The sequence below is a fragment of the Aotus nancymaae genome, unplaced genomic scaffold (assembly GCF_030222135.1).
Source record: "Aotus nancymaae isolate 86718 unplaced genomic scaffold, 86718_ANA_hifiasm-v0.15.2.pri h1tg000022l_1, whole genome shotgun sequence".
Classification (NCBI taxonomy): domain Eukaryota; kingdom Metazoa; phylum Chordata; class Mammalia; order Primates; family Aotidae; genus Aotus; species Aotus nancymaae.
Genome location: NW_026988435.1, coordinates 2,498,316 through 2,520,136, shown reverse-complemented (window position 1 = coordinate 2,520,136; position 21,821 = coordinate 2,498,316). Strand labels below are relative to the sequence as shown.

At 37.3% G+C, this 21,821-nt stretch overlaps 1 protein-coding gene across 3 annotated transcripts in view; it reads left to right on the top strand.

The window, feature by feature from the left end:
* The window catches only part of EPHA6 (EPH receptor A6), a 991,737-nt gene that overhangs the window by 721,777 nt on the left and 248,139 nt on the right, over nt 1-21,821 (top strand). The window lies entirely within an intron of this gene.

Here is a 21,821-nt window from a genome sequence, read left to right as displayed (position 1 = left end):
TTATAAACTTTTAAACTTTTTAAACTTCTTGACTCTTTTATAATAACACTTAAAGCACACATTGTACAGCTGTACAAAAATACTATCTTTATATTCCTATTCTATAAGCTTTTTCTATGTCAATTTTGTTTTTAATTTTTAAACTTTTTTGTAACAAACTAAAACACGAAGACACACATGAGCCTAGCTCTACACAAGATCAGGGTCACAAATATCGCTGTCTTCCGCCCCACCTCTTTGTCACACTGGAAGTTCTTTAGGGACAATAACATGCATGGAGCTGTCACCTCCTGTGATAACAATGCCTTCTTCTGGAATACCCCCTGAAGGACCAGCCTGGGAATCTTTCACACTTAATTTTCTTACTAAACGTAGGGGCCACGTGCAGTGGCTCACACCTGTAATCCGAGCACTTTGGGAGGCTGAGGCAGGCAGATCACCTGAGGTCAGGAGTTCGAGACCAGCCTGACCAACATGGAGAAACCTCATCTTTACTAAAAATACAAAATTAGCTGAGTGTGGTGGCACATGCCTTTAATTCCAGCTACTCGAGAGGCTGAGGCAGAAGAATCACTTGAACCCACGAGGCGGAGGTTGTGGTGAGCCAAGATCACGCCATTGAACTCTAACCTAGGCAACAAAAGTGAAACTCTGTCTCAAAAAAAAAAAATTCTTACTATATATAAGTAGAAGGAATATACTCTAAAATAGCAATGAAATATATATAGTATAATAAATATATAAACCAGTGAGTCAGTTATTATCAAGTATTATGTATACATAATTTCATGTGCAATGTTTTTGTATGACTGACAGTGAAGAAAGTTTGTTTACACCAGTATTACAAGTAAGTGAGAAATACATTACGATATGATGTTGTTACAGGGGCTATGATGTCACTGGTGATAAGAACTTTTCAATTCCATTATAATTTTACGGGACTACTGTCCTATACGTGATCCATCATTGACTGAAAGGTTATTATACGTGCATAAGTGTACTCGCATTTTAAAAATGTTTTGGCCCGTTCTAAGATTTCTAATCTGGGAACTCTTGGTAATTAGACGCCATTTAGATGGAAAGAAAGATTTAGCCTTTCTTAGCCTGACTGCTGAATTATGTAGGACCGTTTTAATGAAGCCACTTTGCTCTTTTGATGTCCTATTGGCAATGCTGCTAGAAATCTATGGCTGAGCTTCTCTAGAGCAGGCTATGGCAAAGGATAGCCCACAGGCCAAATTGCCCGAGTATTTATTGAAGCGCAGCCACACCCATTTGTTTGCTTATTGTCTATGGCTGTTCTCGTGCTACAACTGCAGAATGGAGTACTTGTAACAGACGGAATTGCCCACAAGAGTGAGTTATCTACTGTTAGGCTCTTGACAGAAGTTTGCCAAGCCCTGCTCTAGCCTGCTCTAGACCAGAGTGTCCAGTGTATCCAGATCCTGCACATTCCTAAAGCCCCCTCTCCTCCTGTTTTCGTCTGGAGTGATGCAAGGGTTACATTTCCTTTCTCCTTGTCACTTAACTAAGTTGGGATCATTACTGTCTACATCCCATGATCCTTCCCTCTCTTAATTTATATCTCCATTTTACTGGAACAAATCCTTCATTGGCTTCCTAATTGAGAGCGGATAGTTTGTAGAAGAATTACATTTTCTGGCCTCTTATGTCTGAAAATGTCCTTTCAGTAATAATTTCAAGTTAAAAATATTTTTCCCTTTGAATTTTAAAAGCACTGCTCCACTGTGAAAGGTGACAATACTGCTGCTAACGAGTTTCATGCCAGGAGGAACCTACCTTGGAATTACATCTGAATGTGCTGCACGCACAGGGGCTTCTTCAATTGGAGAATGTTAGATCTTTGAAAGTCTTTAGTTATTTCTTCACCTGTGTTCTCTTTATTCTCACTGAAATTTCTGTCAGTCACTTATGCAACTCTTAGATTGAGCCTTGATCTTCCCAAGAATTAAACTCATGTATTTGCTATGTGAGTTTGTTCTTTGTAGGTGCAGATTTGTTCTAGTTTCTATCAGACCTCTTCAACTATGTCTATATACCTTCCAAGACTTCTTCTGGGTATTTTTTTCGGCTATCATTTTAATTTTCAGAAATTTCTCCAATTTCTGGGTTATTTCTTTCTCTTAGCATGAAGATCCTTCCTGATAGGTGAACCATATCTTGTAAGACACTACTGTGGTTTCTTCAGGTTTTCTTGATTCTGTCTGATTATTCATGCCTCTCATTTTCGTACTGGGGACTCTTCTCACACACCTGGTAATCCTTGACTTTCCATTCTCATTTACAGGCCGCACTCTGTCAGAATGGAGGCTCTGTGTAAGAACGCATTCATTTTTTCCTTAAAAGACTATTTTGAGATCCTGTGGGCATTAGAGGTTAGCACTTCCCACCCTTTGCTATAATGGGCGCCTCTAAGCCTGGAGTCCATCTATGTTTCCTCCACATGAATTTCTCTCCTGTCAACAAAAGCAACCTCTTTTGTTCCATTTTTATGCCCCGCTACACCCACAGTCATTCCCAGTCACTTCAGTTACTTCACAAATTTGCGGAACTCTCATCCACTGGAGTCTCATCCTTGTCTTCTTTGTGTTTGAGGATTTACTCCAAGTGTTTTACTCTCCTGTTATTAGAGGGGCCTCAGAATTGGAAAGACATAAACATGTGTGCTGTAACATCTTAACCAGAAGCAGCCAGGCCTCCCGTGTTTTCAGTGATCCTGAAAACGAGGTCAGCACTGGAGAAACCTCAAGAATAAGTCTACTCTTCTAATATCTATTTATTTCTGACTTTTCCCCTTCTCTTGAATCGTAAACCTTTTCCATGTCATTTTTACAACATGAAATGAGTACTATAATTGTTCTCAATGTATCTTCCTAGATAAACTTGAAATATTTAACATTAAAAACCAATGAGTAATCCATAGTATTTAAAATATTTTGCTTAAAGAACATGTTGTGCTTACTTTTTAATTAAAGTAAGCATAGTAACAAATTAAGACTAAAGAAATAGACTGATCTGTTTTTACCTAAAGATACCAGCTAGTGTGTGAATGTTTTATATATTTTATATTATTTTATAACATATAACACATAACAATAATTATCATAAAATATTTAAATAAATTATAATAATATAATATAATATTTTATGTAATTTATTCAAATGGATAAAAAATTTATATTTCAAATAAAATATATTTTGTATATGGAGACTAAATGCAATATATTTCAATTTTTAGTTGTGAATTTTTTTTGTTGTTGTTCTTTTCCAATCAAAAAGAAGCATCGCATCCATGACAAGTGACATTGAGCTTTCATTTATTCCACTAACATGTACATGAACACTGCCGGATTTTCCTTTATTCATGATTTTCTGTGTAATGAAATCCAAAGCAATTACCTGTCCTTCCATTATTTACAAAAGAAAAGAAACACCACCAACGACAAATATTTAGCATCTTTATTTGCTCTGCTTGCTGTCCTGTATGCCTGCAAAAAAAAAAAAAAAAATCCTTTTGAAAGTTTCTGAAAATTCTACTGTTTACTAATTTTGATTTAAAAGAGTTATATATACTCCTGTTTTTACAAGTGCATACTTTTACTTTTATCTTCCATTGGCCTATTGATTTTTTTTTTAATTCTAGACATTTTTCTTTAACTCTTGACTGCAGAATACAATGTGGTTAAACTTAGAACATACTTAAAACTTGTAATCATTTTGCAATTGCCAGTCATTTATTGAGCTGTTAATCTAATCAACACAACTAGATGTTATTTATGTGGTTTTAGCAGATATTCTTGCAGAGCTCAAGTAGCAGAGTTACTCCATTATATTCCCTTTCCGACATGATAAATGGTGCTATCATCTAATTTTGGGTGGCTGCTGCTATCCAAGTCTAATTTGAGTATGCAGAAAGTATATTGAATTTGAAGTTGTAAATTCCATCCCAAAAGTATAGCTTTTCAAATTGATTAAAAATCTAAGGATCTACTTCATAAGCACGTTCCTAGAATGCCAAACTGATAAAGTTTTTCAAGTTCCATATTCTGTGAACCATTTCATATCCTTAAGGCCAGAATTATCATACTAATGAGAGCAGCAATCCACCCTAACCATGAGAGTGGTATGTATAGGTTCATTCTCACATTGCTATAAATACCTGACACTGGGTAATTTATTTGGGAAAAAAAAAAAAGAGGTTTAATTGGGTTACAGTTTGACAGGTTGTACAGGAAGCATGATGCTGGCACCTGCTCAGCTTCTGGGGAGGACTCAGGAAATGTATAGTCATGATGGAAGGTGAAGGGAGAGTAGGGGCAGGTGCTACGTACGTTTAAACAACCAGATCTCACAAAAACTCACTCTCATGAGAACAGCACCACGGGGACAGTGCTAAACCATTCATGAGAAATCCACCCCCAAGATCCAGTCATTTTCTACCAGGCCCCACCTACAACACTGGGGATTATAATTCACCACGAGATTTGGATGGAGAGACAGATCCAGACCATATCATAATAATAGACATTATGAAGAAGAGTGTGTTTGTCTCTCGCTAAGGTTTAAAAATGACAGCTATATTCTGGATATCCCTGAATTAATTTATTCTATTATTATTAGTGGCTCACTTAAACAAGCTTGAAGCCCCTAATATATTTTTTAATTTCATAATTAATCAGATTGGTAAGGAGTATAGTTAAATAAATTAATTTCTATGAAACCTTTAAAATAGTAGCTAGTACTTACTTAGCTATAATTTTCATATGATAGAAAACAATAAGTAAAAGAATATCAAGAAATAGCAGATTTTTTTCTAGTTTTAAAGTGGCTGTGCCCAAGCTCAAAGAATTACCTACTCTTCGTAATATTTTCACAATTTTGAAAGCAATATTAACTATTTGAGATAACATTTCTGGACTTCAATTTCTTGTACCTCTCAACAATGAGGTATTCAAGAACATATACAAAAAATGTAAACCAAAAATTGACAGTCACAGTACAACCAGAAATTGAGAAATCTTCCAATATGACAGGAGTTTTGATATAATTCCTTTCATAACTTCCAGTACCCAAGGAATAGATTGAGTAAAGCTGGAGGATCTGAATGATACAATTCAAAAATTCTATCTCATGAATATATAGAGATTGAATAATGCTGGAAGAGTTGAATTATACAATTTGAAAATTCTATCTGATGAATAGAGAGAATAATAAACCCAAATTTGCAGGATAATACTCCCTTTAAGTAGACAAAAAATGTGGTAACTGACCATGTCCCAGGTCATAAAGAAATTTGAAACAAATTTTAAAGGCTTAGATTTTTATATAATACATTTCTAAACAAAATAAAATTAAGTTAGAAATAAATAATAGAACAGTAACTTTAAAAAACAGAATTTAAAAGATTTTAAAACAAGTCATGGATTATTTTCAAAGTAATTGAATAACTCAAATAACTCATGGGTTATTTTAATATAATTTAGAAAATTTCTGGACCTAAATAATAGTGAAAAAACTACATTTTAAAACTTATGGGGCACAACTCATGTGATACTTTAGAGTTAAATATATCTAGATTTAAAATGCTTATTTTAGAAAAATTCAAGAAATGCTGAACGTTAAAGAGCTAAGAATCCAGCTTTTAACAATTTAGAAAAGAAGAAATGGAATAAAAGAAAGTAGAAGGGGGCCCGGCGCGGTGGCTCATGCCTGTAATCCCAGCACTTTGGGAGGCCGAGGCAGATGGATCACGAGGTCAAGAGATCGAGACCATCCTGGTCAACAAGGTGAAACCCCTTCTCTACTAAAAATACAAAAAATTAGCTGGGCACGGTGGCGCGTGCCTGTAGTCCCAGCTACTCAAGAGGCTGAGGCAGGAGAATTGCCTGAACCCAGGAGGCGGAGGTTGCGGTGAGCCGAGATCGCGCCATTGCACTCCAGCCTGGGTAACAAGAGCTAAACTCCGTCTCAAAAATAAGAGTAGAAGGAAAGAAATAGTAAAGATAAGATCAAAAACAGTAAATGGCGATCTGAGTAGCACAGGCTTATGCAAACCACCCACAAAATCTAAGGAAGATGAGAGGCCAAAGAAACTCTGACAAAATAGATCAAGAAAAGTATAAGGTATAATAAGCCAACAATATTACAGATGAAAAAGGAAAAGAAGGTATAAATGCTGATAAAAATATTTAAAAATCAATAGGAAAATACTATAAACAACTTTATTACAATGAATGTAAAAATTAGATAAAAGAGACAAGTTTTTGGAAAATTATATATTACAAAAACTGACCTCAGGAGGAATAGTAAACTAAATTCTCCTATATTCATTAGAAACACTATGTCAGTGTTTAATGTATTTTTCCCTGCAAAGGAAATTTCAGATCCAGATTTTGAGTTTTTTTGCAAGTTTAACTAAACTAAACAGATAATTCCAAAAAACAGATAAATCCAATTTTACACAAATTTCAAATAATATTGAAATTTTGCTCCCTAGGCACAACTGTGAGCTGAAAAGGTTAATTTGACTTACCTTTCTCCCTCCTAAGGCATAAACTATTTACCTAATATTACCTAAGCCTCTCATCTTTTCATGCTCAGTTAGGAACCAGTCTTTTCCTTCTACCCTGCACCAAAACACACAGCCTGCCCTAAAGCTTGAAGTCACTTTGGAAAATATCTGATACTAAACAGTCAGAATACTCTTATTGCAAAATCAACTTTTAATGATGAGATTTCAGTGTGTAATGATAAACTGGAGACATATTTGGGAGACATTTTACTTTCACATTCAAACATTGAGAAAAGTCACTAATTTTGTAGCCATTCCCCTATATTAGAGTTTTACAGTCTGATGGCATTAATGACTGTCCAAATTCTCATTTTACGTTGGGTTAGGTACAAATTTTAAAACATGTTCTTTTAGAAAATACTTATTTAAAAAATCAAAAGTTTCATTATGTTTACAAATATATTTCTAAATATTATAAAATCTTACTTCCTTAGTTATTACTGCTTTTTAATAATAATGGAAGGCTTTAATTTGGTAAGTAAAGGAAAATTTCATCTCTCCAGAATGCTGGAAAATGGAGTCTCTAAAACAATTCCATGCTGTGGCACATTTAGGATTATCCTTTCAATTTCTAGGATTTTAAATATTTTATACAGTTATTTCCAAAATGTGTTATTTACCTGTCATAAACTATTAAAAAGATTAGATGATTAATATTTTTCTAACACGGCAAAGAAAATTCACAATAGCCAAAACAGGAATAAAAAGAAGGTCTCACCTGTGGGCCAAATAACTAATACAATTGTTACAGTCTTGCCAATGCACTACAATGTAGCAGTCTCTCATTGCCAGGTATCACCCTGGAGTTCTTTGTCTCAAGACCAAGAGAATTAAGGAGCATGGACACAAAGACTAAGGTTGGAGCAAAAGTTTAGTAAGCAAGAGAAGAAAGTGCTCCTCAGTGGAGAGGGGGTCTGGAAGTGCAAGTGGTTGCCATTTTTTACAGTAGAATGCAAAAGCTTTTATAAGAAAATGATGAGGGCTAGGCATCTTATTTCATAAAGAGCAAATTTCTGGTAGCTCTGCCCCATCCTCCTAGTAGCATGGAGCCCCTTAGCTTGAGTTATTCCATATTGCTTTGTTCCCCTTGGTGTATTATGTGTCAGGGGACAGAATTTCCCATTGCAGGCATGTCTGGACAAGTTCACTGTTCAGCCTTTCTTTAGCCAGACTGCATGGTGCAAATTCCCTTAACTGTGCTTGCAGGCTGTTCTTTTGTTTGAAAGGATTCAACCGAGAACCCACCCTAACTGCCTGCCTGACCGCATATTTTCCTTTCTCCACTCTCAAAGTCTCATTTTGGTGTATATCCTTCTAATCTATTTCCTAAGCACAAAGTTTATGTTTCTTCTCATAAAGTTGAAATTATACCCTATAGTATTTTTATATATGTACTGAAGGCCATTTTATATTCACTTACTAATGTAACATATACATTTTCCATGTTATTACATGTAATATAACTTATCTGAACAACTCTCTTTTTAAAAACTTGAAATCAGTCCCAATTTTTTCTATTATTTTATTGTTTGTATAAACCTGCTTTTATTTTTAATGTTTTCCTTTTTTATACATACATTATTTTATTTGATCTGGTTACCTGAGGTTCTTTTCGTCATCCCCAGATTTTATGGAGGAAGTTGAATTCAGAATGAATGCCAGCATTTTCATGGGTGTGTCTACCAAGTGGAGTGGCAAGGGCATAGACTTGGTAAAGCAGTGATCTTAGATAAGTTATATAATCTCTTTGAGCTTCACGTTTCTTATTTTTTAATATACTTTAAGTTCTGCGATACATGTGCAGAATGTGCAGGTTTGTTACATAGGTACACAGGTGCTATGGTGGTTTGTTGCACCCATCACCCTGTCATCTACATTAGGTATTTATCCTAACACTATCCTTCCCCTAGCCGCCCCACCCCCTGACAGGCCCTGATGTGTGATATTCCACTCCCTGTGTCCATGTGTTCTCATTGTTCAACTACCACTTATAAGTGAGAACATGTGGTGTTTGGTTTTCTGTTCTTGTGTTAGTTTGCTGAGAATGATGCTTTCCAGCTTCATCCATGTCCCTGCAAAGGACATTAACTCATCCTTTTTTATGGCTGAATAGTATTCCAGGGTGTATATGTGTAACATTTTCTTTATCCAGTCTATCATTGATGGGCATTTGGGTTGGTTCCAGGTCTTTACTATTGTGAATAGTGCTGCAATAAACATATATGTGCATGTGTCTCTATAGTAGACCAAATTATAATCCTTTGGGTATATATTCAGTAATAGAATTGCTGTGTCAAATGGTATTTCTGGTTCTAGATCCTTGAGGAATTGCCACACTGTCATCCACAATGCTTGAACTAATTTACACTCCCACTAACAGTGTAAAAGCGTTCCTATTTCTCCACATCCACTCCAGTTTCTGTTGTTTCCTGACTTTTTAATGATGGCCATTCTAACTGGTGTGAGATGATATCTCATTGTGGTTTTGATTTGCATTTCTCTAATAACCCGTGATGATGAACTTTTTTTCATGTGTTTGTTGGCCACATAAATGTCTTCTTTTGAGAAGTGTCTGTTCATATCCTTCACCCCTTTTTTGATGGGGGTGTTTGTTTTTTTCTTGTAAATATGTTTAAGTTCTTTGTAGAGTCTGGATATTAGCCCTTTGTCAGATAAATAGATTGCAAAAATTTTCTCCCATTCTGTAGGTTGCCTGTTCACTCTGATGATAATTTATTTTGCTGCGTAGAGCACTTTAGTTTAATTAGATCCCATTTGTCAATTTTGGCTTTTGTTGCCATTGCTTTTGGTGTTTTAGTCATGAAGTCTTTCCCCATGCTTATGTCCTGAATTGTATTGCCTAGGTTTTCTTCTAGGGTTTTTATGGTTTTAGGTCTTATGTTTAAGTCTTTAATCCATCTTGAGTTAATTTTTGTATAAGGTGTAAGGAAGGCAGCCAGTTTCAGCTTTCTTTGCATATGACTAGCCACTTTTTCCCAGCACCATTTATTAAATAGAGATCTTTTCCTCATTGCTTGTTTTTGTCAGGTTTGTCAAAGATCATATGACTGTAGATGTGGGGCATTATCTCTGAGGCCTCTGTTCTGTTTCATTGGTCTGTTTATCTGTTTTTGCACCAGTACCATGGTGTTTTGGTTACTGTAGCTTTGTAATATAGTTTGAAGTCAGATACTATGATGACTCTAGCTTTGTTCTTTTTGCTTGGGATTGTCTTGGCTATGCAGGCTCATTTTTGGTTTCAAATGGAATTTAAAGTAGGTTTTTCAAATTCTGTGAAGAAAGTCAATGGTAACTTGATGGGGATAGCATTGAATCTATAAATTATTTTGGGCAAGATGGCCATTTTCACAATATTGCTTCTTCCTAACCATGAGCATGGAATGTTTTTCTGTCTGTTTGTGTCCTCTCTTATTTCCATGAGCAGTGGTTTGTAGATCTCCTTGAAGAGGTCCTTCACATCCCTTGTAAGTTGTATTCCTAGGTATTTAATTCTCTTTGTAGCAGTTGTGTGTGGGAGTTCACTCATGATTTGGCTGTTTTTCTATTATTGGTGTATAGGAATGCTTGTGATTTTTGCACATTGATTTTGTATACTGAGATTTGCTGAAGTTGCTTATCAGCTTAAGGATATTTGGGGCTGTGATGATGGGGTTATCTAAATATACAATCATGTCATCTGCATATAGAAACAACTTGACTTCCTCTCTTCCTTTTTGAATACCCTTTATTTCTTTTTCTTGCCTGATTGCCCTGACCAAAACTTCCAATATTATGTTGAATTGGAGGGTGAGAGAGGGCATCCTTGTCTTGTGCCAGTTTTCAAAGGGAATGCTTCCAGTTTTACCCATTGAGTATGATATTGGCTGTGGGTTTTCCTAAATAGCTCTTGTTATTTTGAGATACATTCCATCAATACCTAGTGTCTTGAGAGTTTTTAGCATGAAGGGGTGTTGAATTTTATTGAAGGCCTTTTCTGCATCTATTAAGATAATCATGTGGTTTTTGTCATTGGTTCTGTTTATATGATGGATTACGTTTATTGACTGTATGTTGAACCAGCCTTTCATCCCAGGGATTAAGCCGACTTGATAGTAGTGGATATGCTTTTTGACGTGCTGCTGGATTTGGTTTGCCACTATTTTATTAAGGATTTTTGCATTGATGTTCGTGGATATTGGCCTGAAATTTTCTTTTTTTCTTGTGTCTCTGCCAGGTTTTGGTATCCGGATTGTGTGGTTTTGAGTGAGTTTCTTTCTACTTTAATTGCACTGTGGTCTAAGAGACTGTTCCAATTTCCATTTTTTGCATTTGCTAAGGAGTGTTTTATTTCTAATTATGTGGTCAATTTTAGAATAAGTATAATGTGGTGCTGAGAAAAAGTATATTCTGTGGATTTGGGGTGGAGAGTTCTGTAGATGTCTGTTAGGTCCACTTGGTCCAGAGCTGAGTTCAAGTCCTAGATATCCTTGTTAATTTTCTGTCCCATTGATCTGAGTAATATTGACAGTGGGGTGTTAAAGTGTCTCATTATTGTTGTATGGAATTCTAAGTCTCTTTGTACGTCTTTAAGAACTTGCTTTCTGAGTCTGGGTGTTCCTTTATTGGGTGCATATATATTTAGGATAGTTAGCTCTTCTTGTTGTATTCATCCCTCTACCATTACATAATGCCCTTCTTTGTCCTTTTTGATCTTTGTTGATTTAAAGTCTGTTTTATCAGAAACTAGGATTACAACCCCTGCTTTTTGGTTTTTTGTTTGTTTGTTTGTTTTGTTTTGTTTTTTGCTTTCCATTTGCTTGTATTCCTCCATCCTTTTATTTTGAACCTATGTGTGTCTTTGCACATGAGATGGGTCTCCTGAATACAGCACACCAATGAGTCTTGACTCTATCCAATTCGCCAGTCTCTGTGCCTTTTAAATGAGGTATTTAGCTCATTTACTTTTAAGATTAATATTATTATGTGTGAATTTTATCCTTTCATTATGATGCTAGCTGGTTATTTTGCCCATTAGTTGATGTAGTTTCTTCATAGTGTCAATGGTCTTTACAATTTGCTATGTTTTTGCAGTGGCTGTTCCTATTTTTCCCTTTCCATATTTAGTGCTTCCTTCAGGAGCTCCTGTAAGGGCAAGCCTGGTGGTGACAAAATCCCTCTGCATTTGCTTGTCTGTAAAGGATTTTATTTCCCCTTCACTTATGAAGCTGAGTTTTGGCTGGAAATGAAATTCTGTGTTGAAAATTCTTTTCTTTAAGAACATTAAATATTGGCCCCCACTCTCTTCTAGCTTGTAGGGTTTCTACCAAGAGATCTGCTTGAGTCTGATGGTCTTTTCTTTGTGGGTAACCTGATCTTTCTTTCTGTCTGCCCTTAACATCATTTTTTCTTTCATTTCAATCTTTGTGAATCTGACAATTATGCATCTTGGGGTTGCTTTCTTGAGGAGTATCTTTGTGGTGTCCTCTTATTTCCTGTATTTGAATGTTGGCCTGACAATAGGTTGGGGAACTTCTTCTGGATAATATCCTGAAGACTATTTTCCAACTTGGTTGCCTTCTGCCTGTCACTTTCAGGTACACCAATCAAAGGTAGGTTTGGTCTTTTCACATAGTCCCATATTTCTTAGAGGCTTTGTTCATTCCTTTTCATTCTTTTTTCTCTAATCTTGTCTTCATGCTTTATTTCATTAAGGTGATCTTCAACATCTGATATCCTTTCTTCCACTAGATTGATTTGACTATTGATACTTGTGTATGCTTCATAAAGTTCCCATGCTGTATTTTTCAGCTCCATCAGGTCACTTATGTTCTTCTCTAAACTCGTAGTTCTAGTTAGCAATTCCTCTATCCTGTTTTCAAGATTTGCTGTGAGGGGAAAACCACCTACTTAAGCCTCAGTAATGGCAGATACCCCTTCTCCCACCAAGCTCGAGCATCCCAGGTCAACATCAGTCAGCTGCACTGGCAGTGAATTTGAAGCCAGTGGATCTTAGCTTGCTGGGCTCCATGAAGCTGGGATCCACTGAACTAGACCACTTGGCTCCCTGGCTTCAGCCCCCTTCCCCAAGAAGTGAATGAATGGTTGTCTCACTGGTGTTCCAGGTGCCATTGGGGTATGAAAAAAAACTCCTGCAGCTAGCTCAGTGTATGCCCAAACTACCACCCAGTTTTGTGCTTGAAACCCAGGGCCCTGAGGGAATCTCCTGGTTTGCAGGTTGCAAAGATCATGGGAAAAGCGTAGTATCTGGGCCAGACTGTACTGTCCACACAGGATAGTCCCTCATGGATTCCCTTGGCTAGGGTAGGGAGTCCCCGACCCCTTGTGCTTCCTGGGTGAGGCAGCGCCCCACCCTGCTTTGGCTCACCCTCCATGGCCTGCACCCAGTGTCTAACCAGTCGCAATGAGATGAGCCAGGTACCTCAGTTGGAAATGCAGAAATCACCTGCCTTCTGCATTGATCTTGCTGGGAGCTGCAGACCAGAGCTGTTCCTATTCGGCCATCTTGCCAGCCCTATAAACCTACTTTTACCATTGAATGGCACATGAGTCTTTATGGGGTAACATTTTTACAATTTAAATGTTGTTAAAATTTCAGTCAATTATAATAATGAACAATAAGCAGTTTCATTGTTCTTAAACAAAACCAAAAGAACTGACGAAATTATTTTGTTCAATGCTATATTCAACCTAACAAAAATGCCTGGCACATATTAATCCTCACATATTTTTTTTCTCATTTTAACATTATTGAATTTGGATTGCTTCTTATAATTGCCAGCATTTTTAATTTAATTCACATAATTATTTCCTTCCTAGAAGTATATATAATAATACTTTGAGGTATTATACATTGCCATCTAGTAGTAGGTGAAACACAATATTCTTAATAAATAAAATAATGAAGCATAAACTCTTTTAAGTATGATGAATGTCTTGTGACAAACAAACTCAAATTTTACCTAAAATAATAGGATTTACATTAGTAAAAAAAGAGCTTCAACATGAAAACAAATTTTTTCATATTTATTTTTCTAGTAGGATATCTGCCCATTATGGTCCTTGGAGAATAAATAAGATCACATTAAAATGTCAACAATTCTGAATCATGGTTTAATTTACCATGATTGTCTATGAGTATTTTCTTTCATTTAAGATAAAATGATCTAATAATATAGTTTTATTTGTAAACTTTTACTATATTAAAGCTATGCAAAATATTTGTTGCTGTTAAGGACTAACATAGTATCATTTTATAATAAATAGTAATTCAGGACACTCATTGGTTTTGTTAATCAAAATAATTATTTATGTATTTTTGGAAAGATGCTTTTTCTCTTATTTTTTTAAAGCATTTTAACCACTACACCTGACAGACCATTAGCGCCTCTTAGACATGCTATCTAAATACAAACCCTCCACTGCAAATACTGATTTTTTTTTTTTTAAGACAGAGTCTTCTTTTGTCACCCAGGCTAGAATGCAATGGCATGATCTCAGCTCACTGCAACCTCTGCCTCCCAGATTCAAGCAATTCTCCTGTCTCAGCCTCTGGAGTAGCTGGGATTACAGGCATTGCACCACCACACCTAGTTAATTTTTGTATTTTTAGTAGAGAAGGGGTTTCACCACATTGGCCAGGCTGGTCTTGAACTCCTGACCTCAGGTAATCTGCCCGCCTTGGCCTCCCAAAGTACTACGATTACAGGTGTGAGCCACCTGTAAACTCATTACTGATTATTTTTATTTCCTGACTAAATTACAAGATGTCTTATTTTTGCTAGTACATTCTCCTCTACTGGGGTAAGTGATATTCTCTCATGGTTGCCTTCTCAGTTAACTATTAAAAATGTTTAGTGCATACTTACACATAGAGAATGAAATACTGATGAAAGTGTCTATCATGAGGACATATTTCCAATCAATCCATATTTAACTAATGTTACATATTTTCGTTAAGTAACATTATCTACCCATGGTGTTCAATATTATGAATACTAGGGGATTAAAAAGAAGACAAAATCCCTATCCTCAAAAATTTCACAGTGTATGTTGGTAGGAATGTAAATTATTACAGCCATAGTAGACACAGTGTGGGAGTTCCTCAGAAAATGAAGAATAGCACTACCATATGATCCATCAATCCCACGACTGGGTATATATCAAAAGGAAATGAATTCAGTATGTCAATGAGACATCTGCACTCTCATGTTTATTACAGCACTATTCACAATAGTTCATTGACAGCCAAGATATTCAATCAACCTAAGTGTCCACCAAAAGATAAATGGATTTTTAAAAATTTGATGTGATATATATACACAATAGAATTCTATTCAGCCATAGAAAGTAGGAAATCCTGTCATTTGTGGCAACATTGATAAATCTAGAGGACTTATGTTAAGTGACATAAATCAAGCACAGAAGGGCATATACCACATGATCTCACTCATATGTGGAATCAATAACATTGATCTCATAGAAGTAGAGCATAGAATAGTGGTAATCAGAGACTGGGGAGGGTAGGGGGTGGGAGTGGGGTAGGGGATGAGGGATAGGAAGAGGTTGGTCAATGGGTACAATGTTGCAGTTACACAGGAGGAATAAGTTGAGATGGTGCATATCCTAATTACCCTGATTTGATCACTACATATACGTGTGTGTGTGTGTGTGTGCATATATATTTCAAAACATCACACTATGACCCATAAATTTGTACAATTATTATATAGCAATTAGTTAAAAAATAAAATTTTACAATCTTACAATGCATTGGGAGAGAAATAGGAACAGAAAATTACAGCTGAAAGAAATACCATTAACATAAGATTGGAAAAGAGAGTTTCAGAGAGTTTTGAGAAATTGTGCTTAAAAGAATGATATAAGAGAGATCAAAGATGGCCGAATAGAAATAGCTCTGGAGTGCAGTTCCCAGGGAGAGCAACAAAGAAGGTGAGTGAACACCATGTTTCCAAATGAGTTATTACTGCCTACAGACCAGGAGATTCCCAGGCTGAAAAGCACCACAAGTTTCCAGCATGGCTGTTTCAGCTGGCGCTGCGGGTCTCTGCACAAAAACTCACAGAAATCTGGGTGGCCGTTTCAACTGGTGCATGGAATGCCTGGGAGACAGAGCTGCCCATTCAACTGAAAAAAGGGGGTTGAAACAGAGCCAGGTGATCTGGCTCAGTGGGTCCCACCCCCACAAAGACCAGCAATCTAAAATACTCTGGATTGAGAGTTTCACAGCAAGCGCAGCTGGACCCAGGATTGTCCAGCTCTGTTGGGAGAAGGGGATCCGCCATTACCAAGGCAGTCCACCGCTACTGAGGCAATCCGCCGTTACTGAGGCAGTCTGCCATTACTGAGGCAGACTGCCATTACCGAGGCACACCGCCATTACCGAGGCACTTCTAACTATACCCCTATAAGCAAAAACGAAGGAAGTTCACACAGCAGTTGGACAGAGCACATGGCAGCTCAGCAACACCTCTGCTGGCAGACTGTGACTAGGCTACCTCCTTGCTGGGCAGGGAAGCTCTGAAAAAAGACAGGAGCACATCAGGAACTTATAAATAAAGCCCCACCTTCCCAGGACAGAGGACCTCCAGAAAAAGGCAGTTGTGAATTCCACTGCAGCAGAATTAAACGTACCTGCCCAGCAACTCTGAACAGAACAACGGAGCTCACAGCTCAGCACTTGAGCTCCTATAAGGGACAGACTGTCTCCTCAAGCAGCTCTCTGATCCCTGTATATCCAAAGAGTCACCTCATAAAGGAGAGCTCAGACCGACATCTGGTGGGTATCCTTCTGGGATGAAGATAACAGAAGAAGAAACTGGCAGCAACCCTTACTGTTCTGCAGCCACCACAGGTGATCCCCAGGCAAGCAGGATCTGGAGTGGACCTCCAGCAGTCCTACAGCAGATGGGCCTGACTGTTAGAAGGAAAACTAAAAAACATAAAAAAATAAATTCATCGTCAACAAAAAGGACGTCCTCTCAGAGACCCCATCTGAAAGTCCCAACTACAAAGACCACAGGTAGATAAATCCACAAAGATGGGAAGAAACCAGTGCAAAAAGGATGAAAACACCCAAAATGAGAATGCCTCTCCTCCTCCAAGGGATCACAACTCCTCACCAGCAAGGGAACAAGGCTAGATGGAGAATAAGTCTGATGAATTGACAGAAACAGCCTTCAGAAAGTGAGTAATAACAAACTTCTGTGAGCTAAAAGAACATGTTCTAACCCAATGCAAAGAAACTAAGAACCTTGAAAAAAGATTTGATGAAATGCTAATGAGAATAAACAGCTTAGAAAAGAATATAAATGACTTGATGGAGCTGAAAGACAACACGAGAACTTCTGAAGCATACACAAGTTTCAATAGCCGAATCGACTAAGCAGAAGAAAAGATATCAGAGATTGAAGATCAACTCAATGAAATAAAATGAGAAGGCAAGATTAGAGAAAAAAAAGTGAAAAGAAATGAACAAAGCCTCCAAGAAATATGGGATTATGTGAAAAGACCTAATATGTGTTTGATAGATGTACCTGAATGTGACAGAGAATGAATCCAAGCTGGAAAACACTCTTCAGGATATCATCCAGGAGAACTTCCCCAACCTAGCAAGACAGGCCAATATTCAAGTCCAGGAAATATAGAGAATGCCACAAAGACATTCCTCAAGAAGAGCAACCCCAAGGCACATACTCGTCAGATTCACCAGGGTTGAAATGAAGGAAAAAATGCTAAGAGCAGCCAGAGAGAAAGGTCAGATTACCCACAAAGGGAAGCCCATCAGACTCACAGTGGATCTCTGAGCAGAAACCCTAAAAGCTAGAAGAGAGTAGGGGCCAATATTCAACATCCTTAAAGAAAAGAACTTTCAACCTAGAATTTTATATCCAGCCAAACTAAGCTTCATAAGCGAAACAGAAATAAAACACTTACGAACAAGCAATTGCTAAATTTCATCACCACCAGGCCTGCCTTACAAGACCTCCTGAAAGAAGCACTAAACATAGAAAGGAATAACCAGTACCAGCCACTCCAAAAATGTACCAAACGGTAAAAAGCATCAGCACAATGAAGAAACTGCATCAACTAATGGGCAAAACAACCAGCTAGCATCAAAATGGCAGGATCAAATTCACACGTAACAATATTAACCTTAAATGTAAATGGACTAAGTGCACAAATCAAAAGATACAGACTGGCAAATTGGATAAAAAGTCAAAAACCATCAGTGTGCTACATAGGCTCAAAATAAAGAAATGGAGGAAGATCTACCAAGCAAATGGAGAGCAAAGAAAAGCAGGAGTTGCAATCCTAGTCTCTAATAAAATAGACTTTAAACCCACAAAGATCAAAAGAGACAAAGAAGGGCATTACATAATGACAAAAGGATCAATGCAACAAGAAGAGCTAATGAACCTAAATATATACACACCCAGTACAGGAGCACCCAGATACATAAAGCAAGTTCTTAATGACCTACAAAGAGACTTAGACTCCCACACAATATTAATGGGAGACTTCAACACCTACTATCAATATTAGTCAGATCAACCAGACAGAAAACTAACAAGGATATCCAGGTCTTGAACTCAGATCTAGACCAAGAAAACCTAATAGACTACAGAGCTCTCCACCCCAAATCCATAGAATATACATTCGTCTCAGCACCACACCACACCTACTCTAAAATTGACCACATAATTGGAATTAAATCACTCCTCAGCAAATGCAAAAGAATGGAAATCATAACAGTCTCTCAGACCACAGTGCAATCAAATTAGAACTCAGGATTAAGAAAATAACTCAGAACCACACATCTTCATGGAAATTGAACAACTGGCTCTTGAATGTTGACTGGATAAATAATGAAATGAAGGCAGAAATAAAGATGTTCTTCAAAACCAACGAGAACAAAGACACAACATACAAGAATCTCTGGGACACATTTAAAGCAGTGTCTAGAAGTAAATTTATAGCAATAAAGGCCCACATGAGAAGCAAAGAAAGATCTACAATTGACACCCTATCATCAAAATTGAAAGAGCTAGAGGAGCAAAATCAAAAAAACCCAAAAGCTAGCAGAAGACAATAAATAACTAAGATCAGAGCAGAACTGAAGGAGATAGAGACACAGAAAACCCTTCAAAAAAATCAGTAAATGCAGGAGCTGGTTTTTTGAAAAGACCAACAAAATAGACCACTAGCCAGATTAATAAAAGAGAAAAAAACAGAAGAATATAATAGATGCAATAAAAATGATAAAGGGGATATCACCACCAATTCCACAGAAATACAAACTACCATCAGAGATTACCACAGAGAACTCTATGCACATAAACCAGTAAACCTGGTAGAAATAGATAAATTCCTGGACACTTGCACCCTCCCAAGCCTAAACCAGGAAGAAGCTGAAACCCTGAATAGACCAATAACAAGGGCTGAAGTTGAGGCAGGAATTATTAGCCTACCAACCAAAAAAAGCACAGGTCCAGAAGGGTTCACAGCCAAATTCTACCAGACATACAAAGAGGAGCTGGTACCACTCCTTCTGAAACTATTCTAAACAATACAAAAAGAGGGAATCCTTCCCAGATCATTTTATGAGACCAACATCATCCTGATACCAAAACCCAGCAGAGACTCAACAAAAAAAGAAAACTTCAGGCCAATATCCATGATGAACATAGATGCAAAATTCTTCAATAAAATACTGGTAAACTGATTGCAACAGCACATCAAAAGCTTATCCATCACGATCAAGTAGGCTTCATCCCAGGCATGCAAGGCTGGTTCAAAATACGCAAGTCTATAAACGTAATCCACCACATAAACAGAACCAAAGACAAAAACCACACGATTATCTCAATAGATGCGGAGAAGGCCTTCTACAAAACTCACCAGCCCTTTGTGCTAAAAACTCTCCATAAACTAGATATCAATGGAACGTATCTGAAAATAATAAACGTTACTTACAACAAACTCACAGCCAATATCACACTGAATGGGGAAAAACTGGAAGCATTTCCTTTGAAATCTGGCAGTAGACAAGGATGCCCTCTCTCACCACTCCTATTCAATATAGTATTGGAAGTTCTAGTCAGAGCAATCAGACAAGAAAAAAAAAATAAAGGGTATTCAATTAGGAAAGGAGGAAGTCAGATTGTCTCTATTTGCAGACGACATAATTGTATATTTAGAAGACCCCATTGTCTCAGCCCAAAATGGCCTGAAACTGATAAGCAACTTCAGCAAAGTCTCAGGATACAAAATCATTGTGCAGAAATCACAAGCATTCCTATACACCAATAATAGACTTAAAGAGAGCCAAATCAAGAACGAACTGTCATTCACAACTGCTACAAAGAAAATAAAATACCTAGGAATACAATTAACAAAGGATGTAAAGGACCTCTTCAAGGAGAACTACAAACCACTGCTCAAGGAAATAAAGAAGGGCACAAACAGATGGAAAAAACAGTCCATGCTCATGGTTAGGAAGAATCAATATTGTGAAAATGGCCATACTACCCAAAGTAATTTATAGATTCAATGCTATCCCCGTCAAGCTACCTATGACCCTCTTCACAGAACTGGAAAAAAACACCTTAAACTTCATATGGAACTAAAAGAGAACCTACATAGCCAAGACAATTCTAAGCAAAAAGAACAAACCTGGAGGCATCATGCTACCTGACTTCAAACTATACAACAAGGCTACAGTAATCAAAACAGCATGGTACTGGTACCAAAACAGAGATATAGACCAATAGAAGAGAACAGAGGCCTCAGAGGCAATGCCACACATCTACAACCATCTGATCTTTGACAAACCTGACAAAGACAAGCAATGGGGAAAGGATTCCCTGTTTGGTAAATGGCGTTGGGAAAACTGGCTAGCCATGTGCAGAAAGCAGAAACTGGACCTCTTTCTGACACCTTACACTAAAATTAACTCCAGATGGATTACGGACTTAAACATAAGGCCTAACACCATAAAAACCCTAGAAGAAAACATAGGCAAAACCATTCAAGACATAGGCATAGGCAAGGACTTCATGACTGACACACCAAAAGCATTGGCAACAAAAGCCAAAATAGGTAAATGAGATCTAATTAAACTCCACAGCTCTGTACAGAAAAAAGAAACTATCATTAGAGTGAACCAACAACTAACAGAATGGGAAAAAATTTGGGGGAAAAAATTTTTGCAATCTACCCATCTGACAAAGGGTTAATATCCAGAATCTACGAAGAACTAAAACAGATTTACAAGAAAAAAACAAACAAGTCCATTCAAAAGTGGGCAAAGGACATGAACAGACACTTTTCAAAAGAAGACATTTATGAGACCAACAAACATGAAAAAATGCTCATCACCACTGGTCATTAGAGAAACGCAAATCAAAACCACATTGAGATACCATCTCAGGCCAGTTAGAATGGTGATCATTAACAAATCTGGAGACAACAGATGCTGGAGAGGATGTGGAGAAATAGGAATACTTTTACACTGTTGGTGGGAGTGTAAATTAGTTCAACCATTGTGTAAAACAGTGTGGCGATTCCTCAAGGACCTAGAAATAGAAATTCCATTTGACCCAGCAATCCCATTACTGGGTATATACCCAAAGGATTATAAATCATTCTATTATAAGGACACATGCACACATATGTTCGTAGCAGCACTGTTTACAATAGCAAAGACCTGGAACCAACCCAAATGCCCATCAATGATAGACTGGACAAGGAAAATGTGGCACATTTACACCATGAAATATTGTGCAGCCACAAAAAAGGATTAGTTCATATCCTTTGTAGGGACATGGATGAATCTGGAAACCATCATTCTCAGCAAACTGACACAAGAACAGAAAAACATTCACCACATGTTCTCACTCATATGCTGATGTTGAAAAATGAGAACACATGGACACAGGGAGGGGAGCATCACACACTGGGATCTGTTGTGGGGGAATAGGGAAGGGACAGTGGTGGGGTGGAGGGGTTGGGGAGAGATAACATGGGGAGAAATGCCAGATGTAGGTGACAGGGAGATGGAGGCACCAAACCACATTGCCATGTGTGTGTGTACCTATGCAATAATCCTGCATGTTTTGCACATGTATCCCAGAACCTAAAGTGCAATTATATATATATATTATACATATATATATATATATAAAAGAAT